This window comes from Lygodium microphyllum, chromosome 20 (genome assembly GCF_053477565.2).
Source record: "Lygodium microphyllum isolate KBCC chromosome 20, Lygodium_microphyllum_v1.1.10, whole genome shotgun sequence".
Taxonomy (NCBI): domain Eukaryota; kingdom Viridiplantae; phylum Streptophyta; class Polypodiopsida; order Schizaeales; family Lygodiaceae; genus Lygodium; species Lygodium microphyllum.
Window position 1 is genome coordinate 119,185,656 of NC_141154.1, and position 6,000 is coordinate 119,191,655.

Consider the following 6,000-nt stretch of genomic DNA (forward strand, 5'->3'; position numbering starts at 1 on the left):
AAGGTCAACAAACCATGATTCAAGGTCTCTACTATCTTCATAAGTTGAAACTTACTCTTTCATACACACACACACACACACACACACACTCTCTCTCTCTCTCTCTCTCTCTCTCTCTCTCTCTCTCTCTCTCTCTCTCTCTCTCTCTCTCTCTCTCTCTCTCTCTCTCTCTCTCTCTCTCTCTCTCTCTCTCTCTCTCTCTCTCTCTCTCTCTCTCTCTCTCTCTCTCTCTCTCTCTCTCTCTCTCTCTCTCTCTCTCTCTCTCTCTCTTTGTGTGTGTGTGTGTGTGTGTGTGAGCCTAGAATTTTGATTTTGCAATATCCTTTAGAGGAGTTTACCCTAATACCCTTCAAGGCAAGGGCTATAGAAACATATTAGTTGGTGAATACATGGCATGTGTTGCATGGCACTTGTTCATTGATGTGCAAAGAATTACTTGTAATGGATGCAAGATGAGACAAACTTATCAAATTTCCTAAATCACACTAGTGTTTGAACACTCACAATAGCTTTGCACAAAAAAATATTGCAACGAAAAAGAATTTGTCATGCTCCTACACAACAACTTCACTTCCCTTGCTTCTTCCCCCTTACATTGGAGTTGGGGGGGTATTTGGATTCTCTCTGTGTGCGTGTGTGCATGTGTTAGAAAGGATAGCATTAGGACCGGGGGGGGGGGGGCTAGATTTTTGAGAGGAGGGACTAACATTTTAGGAGCACTAAAGTTTTTAAGGTGGGAAAGATAGGTTGTTATTATTGGGAGTTTAGGCTTGCGGCTGTTAGGGGTGGAACACTATTTTATGGTGGATTCCAAAGTTGTGGGAGCAAGTGCATAGGGTTTCAAGCTCTCTCTCTCTCTCTCTCTCTCTCTCTCTCTCTCTCTCTCTCTCTCTCTCTCTCTCTCTCTCTCTCTCTCTCTCTCTCTCTCTCTCTCTCTCTCTCTCTCTCTCTCTCTCTCTCTCTCTCTCTCTCTCTCTCTCTCTCTCCCCAAACACCTTTCCCCTTAACTATACCCCAAACCCTAGACTTACTTCTTGCAATAATATACAAACAATGCAGCACCCTCTCTTATTATTTACCACAACAACATAAGGCATGTTTATGAGAAAATATGAACAATATTGAAATTTCCTTTCAAATCATCTACACATAAAGCCAACAAAAGGCATTGAGAATACCTCACAAACTCTTCTAACGTTGCTAAAAGAGGAAATTTAAAGCTCTTTAGTACTTTGAGTAAGAGATCAAAGAGCTCTACACTATAGCAACACATGCTTGGGAGTCAAGGTACATGTAAAGTAAGGATGTGCAATCGTCCCCACCAATGTGACATGGTCATGAAATGTACATTGCCTCACTATTTTCTTGTAAACAACACAATGCATATTTGTGAAATAATAAGTGAAGCATAAAAATATCATATTACATTGTCCGCATATGCAAACAAAAAACACAAGTGGCTAATTTATAATTCAAACTTAAAATTTATTGAAGAATGTTAATAGTTGATTATGTGCTTTGGTGAAGCATATATGCATGCTAATAGATATGAGATCCTTTTTGAAGAACATGAGATTCTCTAGAATGCTTGAAGGGTAATATAATTTCTCCAATGCAAGTGGATATGTATGGTATGTTATTTCTAATGCAACCATGCAAACAGCCATGCAAGTAAACCATTAGCAGTACATTCTTTGTTACAATCATTAGCAATCCCTCCCTTTGTCCCTTGCTCCTCCCCTTTGTGTGTGTCCATGCATGTGCATGTGTGTGAGCAAATGTGTATAGTGGCCCCTAACACATACTCCATCATAGCCTGCTTAACCTATTTTGTTCACAACTTTCTTGCTATGGTTGACAACCTTCTCACAAATATTTGAGAACTCTCTCTTGAATATGTTAAATGAATGAATAATACATTTAGTGTTTAATAAATGTAAGTAGGGCATGTCAATGTGGATTTCAAAAAGTACATGTGTGTATGTGTGGTTTTATATAAGTGGTTGTATATTTTATAGGGGTACATGTGATAGTCTTCCAGGTGTACATGTGTGTGCCAATGAGGATGTTTAAGAGTATGTGTGTGTTCAAATATGTAACTTGAGATTTATTTTCTATCAGCACTATTTGATTTGCTGTGAGCACATGGCTCTGATAGGCAGAGCCCTCGAGGGATGCACTCATGAATATATGTATGTATCATATGAGGTCAATCTAAGGGGCTTTAAAAACACCATTTTTTTTAAAAAAATTACATACAGAAGGTTTTCATATAAAGGTGTTACTTATCGATTGAATAAAAAAGGGTTATGTTTTATTCAAGAAAACTTCACAGATAAGGATATTTATGAATAGGCCTTAAACACACATGATATAGAGGATATATATATAGTGAACCCCTCAAACAAAGCCTATCTCTCTTTTATAATCATATATTTACCATTAAGCTTACTTCTGGATTTCTTATTTGCTATAGTAAGAAAAGCACTACTAATCAACAGAAACAAAGGATGGATTTCATCAGTAGTAGTCTGTTTGCCACACATCATTAGCAAACGTGCATTTCTTATGCCACTAAGGAAGATGATAGCACTCCTAGCTTTATGAGAGAGAGAGAGAGAGAGAGAGAGAGAGAGAGAGAGAGAGAGAGAGAGAGAGAGAGAGAGAGAGAGAGAGAGAGAGAGGCTCACTGTCATCATCCACTCTTCTTTCAGGTCGCTACTATTCCATGTGGGCTCACTGTCATCATCCACTCTTCTTTCAGGTCGCTACTATTCCATGTGCTTGTGTGTGTGTGTGTGTGTGTGTGTGTGTGTGTGTGTGTGTGTGTGTGTGTGTGTGTGTGTGTGTGTGTGCGTGCGTGCGTGCGTGCGTGCGTGCGTGCGTGCGTGCGTGCGTGCGTGCGTGCGGGTGGGTGTGCGTGTGCGCGTGCATGTGCGTGTGCGTGTGGAGAGAGAGAGGTAGACAGACAGAGACAGAGAATGGAAAGGGGAGAAGAGCAAATGTGATCCAAATTTTAAGAGAGAAAGAGAGAAACAAAATACAAATTTTAGATTTAGTTAGTTTGGGAAACCTTGTAGGCTCGAGAGGCCTTCTAGAGGTCAAAGGCCTCCTGTAGAGATACTTGATTTATATACTTCCATTAAAGTTACTTGAATTGTTAATCCAAGCCAATGATAGAATAAGCTTGGGAGAACCCTATTATTTTTATTGCTTTAATCTGAGCTATTCCACATTTACATTTCCATCTACATTGAGAATTCTTGAACATTTCACCACGTAGTAGCTATATTATTGCCTAGTTTAATGATGCCCATAATCCAAAATCACTACATGGTCCAAACCTACTTGAAGTCATTAAAAGTTATGTGCATGTCCCACAAATATATATTGTAAAGTAGAAATAGATCAACATGAGATTGTCTAAGGTCAGGGAATGTTTGTATGGTGAAGCTTAGTAACTTAAATGAGCATGATTGATCAAACTGAGCTCAAGATAGTTGTTTGAATATCACTCATATCCATGAGCATACACATATGAATCAAGTTCTTTTAAAGAAATGACAACTTGCATTGTGTCAAGCTATGTCGATTTTAAAAACATTGGTCCAAGAACTACATTTGCAAGTATAAGCATGCAAGGCTACACAAACCTTCAATATTTTTCCCAAACCACTAATTTTCTATGAGGGATGTGGAGCTAGTGCACAGTCTGCCCCATTATTATGTAAGTTACCTTATATAAAACTTGTATAGTAAGAAATATGAAAGTTAAATTATATGTATACCTTACAAACCTCACAATCAAAGTCTAGCTGATCACACTTATTGCTTGGAATAATGCAATCACCATCCTAGCATAATAAAGAGATAGCCAAATAAGGATGGACATGCATCTCCTTATTGGACACTTTTGAGATTAGAGAGGGAGGGGGGGTAAGGTTTTAGGGGCTAGGGTTGTAGTTTTTGGCATAGGGAAGGGGCAATAGGACTTGAAGGATTATGCTCTCTCTCTCTCTCTCTCTCTCTCTCTCTCTCTCTCTCTCTCTCTCTCTCTCTCTCTCTCTCTCTCTCTCTCTCTCTCTCTCTCTCTCTCTCTCTCTCTCTCTCTCTCTCTCTCTCTCTCTCTCTCTCTCTCTCTCTCTCTCTCTCTCTCTCTCTCTCTCTCTCTCTCTCTCTACCACTTTGTTTTCTCTTTATTGTTCTTATTGTGATTGTTCTTTATATTATTATTGATGTTGTTGTTGCTATCATTTGTGTTTATGTGTGTGCATGCACAAGCATGCATGTGTAGCAATGTGCCTATGAGTGCCATCCACCCAACATTGTGTTGCCCAACTACCACAAGTGATGGCCCCTCCTTCTCCCCACTTCCACTAGCCTCTATCTCACCACCATCTTTGCTTCACATTGACTAGTTTCTTTGAATAGCTTCATTTGGCCATGCTCTTCTTAAGCCTCTACATATGTCGTCTATGTTTCATGCACTATTCTACTCAACATCAGAGAGAGAGAGAGAGAGAGAGAGAGAGAGAGAGAGAGAGAGAGAGAGAGAGAGAGAGAGAGAGAGAGAGAGAGAGAGAGAGAGAGAGAGAGAGAGAGAGACAGAGAGAGAGAGAGAGAGAGAGTGTGTGTGTGTGTGTGTGTGTGTGTCTGTGTGTGTGGAGAGATTCAAAATGATAAGTTGGAAAGGATTGTAGAGTTGAGAAGTCATCTAGAGGTTTGCAACCTCTCTTAGCCACAACTAAAAAACTATAATATAGACATAATAAAAAAATATAATAAGTTTAGAAAAATGTTATATACCCCATTCATAAAGCATACATGCTTTTTCAAGCCATCTAACTTTTTCATTCTCTTTTCTTAAATCATATGCACAATGAATTATGTATGTGAGTAATTCCTTACATCCAGTAGGATCATCGAATATTTAGGGCTAAAAGTAGCCATTATGGCATCAATTTAGTTGATTCTACATTTCTTGGGCAACAAAGTTTTCATGGAACAAGATGAACATGCTTTTTCAAGCCATCTAACTTTTTCATTCTCTTTTCTTAAATCATATGCACAATGAATTATGTATGTGGGTAATTCCTTACATCTAGTAGGATCATAATATTGAGAGTGCAACATATACAAGATTATTGACACCAAGGATTAGTAAGAGCTTATATTTTGTTGCACCACTTAGTTTGTTTGGTACTGCCAAATCCTTGAAGGTTTGACCTTCTTAGATTTAGAGTGATGGATGCGATTTCAAAAGTGAGTAGTCTATTCTAAATAAAGGTTGATGAGTGACCTTTGTACCATTTAATGCATATAAATGAGAATATAAATGGATTAAAAATACAAAAATAGAAATAGTGAAGCATCCCAAGAAGGGATAAAAAGTCCCATTTGCTAATATAAATTGGAAATATCTCAAATCGTCTACCTTTTTATCCCCTTATTTAGGATTTTAAGAATGTATTTCAAGGCTAAAGACTTTATAGGAAAAATATGTATTGTTAACTATTACATGGCCATGTGTTGAGCTAAACATACAATAGTCAGGACATTGGATGAACTTTTATTCCTTAAGAAGTTGCAACTTTATTTGGTAACAATCTTTCACCTTCTCAATGCTCCACTCTAACCAACCATGCATCCTCCTCTGTATCCCTAGAAAGCAAGAATATAACACTAGCTTTGAGGTGTAATGAACTTGCCTATCTTACTTTCTTGCATTTCAAAAGCTTGAAGACTTGAAGATGGTTCCATGATCTAAGCAAAATGATCCAACTCCATCACTCCTTTGCATCCACTACCAAGTATGCCGATGTCAAAAAAAGAAGATAGAGAAGGAGAGAAAGAGCATGGGGAAGAGCTCTATCTCACCAATTTCCTCACTCTGTCACAGTCATGTAACCTCTCATGCAACTCCAAACTCAACCCTGTTACCATGGATGGGAAAAGAAAAGAAAAGTAAGAAGAAGATGTAGAGTTTTCCTATCCCAAGTT